Here is a 2,246-nt window from a genome sequence, read left to right on the forward strand (position 1 = left end):
CTTGCTAAAGTGACATGCAGCAACCAGTACGTTCTAATGAATACTGCCCAATAATATCAGAATTCTGGCCATTTTAAGTGTAACAAGAAAAGCACTCAGAGTACCCCACCAAGGCGCTCCATTCCTCCATGTGGCATTGACAGAAATGCAGATATTTTTTTTTTTTTTTTTAGAAATGCAGCATTTGTTGCGTAGTTATTTAGATCAGAACTCACAGCAACACAAAATGTGTTCATTTAATATAGATGTACCCACAAACAAAACTACTTAGCGCCTGAACACATTTGTGTGTTATGCATCTGTATATTATGTACGGATAATTTTATGTACAGCGTCTTTGAGTTACTTGTAAAGCGCTTTATAAACAAAATTTAATATTATTATACCAATTTGTGTGACCTAAATATGTAGCGGGAATTGATGGGACTCAGAAACACCCCCACAATTAATCAGTTATTCCTTCTATAATGTCAAATGGATAAGTCCTGATAAGTCCTCAGTGCTGGATTTGTAGTAGGATCACAATCAGCTGATGTAGTGTTCACTTGTTGTCATGGTTACAGTGATGTCATGCTGCTATCTGGCAATGATACAGAAATCTTTAACAAATCTGCATCCAGACTATAAGCCTCATCACTACCAAGCTCTAATCCTTGTTGTCATTTCTGATCTTCACTCAAAATTTCCTCCAAATCCTTCAGTCCATTTCTGAGTAATGTTGCTAACAGATGAAATAACAGACAGACAGACAAACATGCACCGATCATCACATAACTCATCTGTGTTCCATGGCAGAGTTATGAAGCCAATAATGCAAATAAAGTTTTTGAGCCAATAACATAAAAATTTTGCCGATAATGTAATAAGTTATTACATTATTGATTGGTTATTATGTTGCTGGCCTAGCATTAAAAAATCTTTGAAAATGTAATAACCGCAGCCGATAATAAATAAAATACATAAATATGATTGCATTTCTTCTTTTATATATAAGAGAAGAACTTGCTGAGAGCCTAGAACTAGACAAAAGATGAGTGTTTTATTAAAGCTCTACAGGGCAGCTGGACCATCGAAGTTTACCCATAAAATAGTTATTTGTGAGGACAGCTTGGATTCTTATGAGGAATGTACAAAAGTGAAGGACATTTATTGGAAGAAGTAGTGTCTTTTTATGTTGATGTTTTCTCCTTAGTTTAATTTGTACATAATACTCTTCAATTTTTGGGAATTAATGCCATTGAAGTGCCAATCCAGTCATTAAATACAGCTTTAAATGGGGACTGAGTCGTTTTTTCTTGAAAAAATGTTTATAAAAAGCTTTAATGAAATGTTTTCAGAGAAAAAAATGTGGTAAATTCATTTGTCAATGCAACATTCAACGGAGGATGCTGACATGGATATGGATGTAATTACAGCGCACAGTTTAACCAGCTGGGTTAATGCTGTTTCAGGTTGACTAAGGCCTGAAACAACAGTGGACGTGATGTGAGGATCGGCATACGTTTTGTCTTTAGTAACGTTACTCAAAAACGGAAAAATGCATTTGGATGAAATTTTCAGGGAAGGTCAGAAATGACACAAGGACCTCCTCATTAGATTGTGGTAGTGATGCGACTTATAGTCTGCATCCATGGATTAGTTAAAGATTTCTGTATCATTGCCAGATAGCAGCATGGCGTCACTGTAACCATGACAACAAGTGAACACTACATCAGCCGCCTGCTGGTGATCACATGATTGTGATCCTGTTACAATCCTCTGCTGCAGACTTATCAGGACTTATCCATCAAAAATGATCCAAGGAACAATAGATTAAATTGTGGGGGTGTTTCTGAGTCCCATCAGTTCTGCTACGTATTTATCATGCAATTCTGTATCCGTGCATAACATACACTGTATAACACACGCCTGTGCTCAATGCAAGATAAATTTGTATGAAAGATTTCATCCGTTGGAAATGATACGACTGAGCAGCCTTTGGCGGAGTACTGTGCTCTCTGAGTTAGGGTTGCAGCTGTCGATGAATTGTCTAAGCATGATACGACATCAAAAGTGGAAGTGAGCATGCTATGCAACAGATACCAGAACCATCCAGACAGAGCGTGAAACACAGATGGACATTCACGCTGTACCGTGTATGATACAGTGCTGACATCTGCGTTTATGATACAACGGACAGTACAGCGCAGATGTCCATCAGGGTTCAACACTCTGCCTGGATAGTTATTTTGTTGCATAATGTGCTC

Source organism: Acanthochromis polyacanthus, chromosome 10 (assembly GCF_021347895.1).
Source record: "Acanthochromis polyacanthus isolate Apoly-LR-REF ecotype Palm Island chromosome 10, KAUST_Apoly_ChrSc, whole genome shotgun sequence".
Classification (NCBI taxonomy): Eukaryota; Metazoa; Chordata; class Actinopteri; family Pomacentridae; genus Acanthochromis; species Acanthochromis polyacanthus.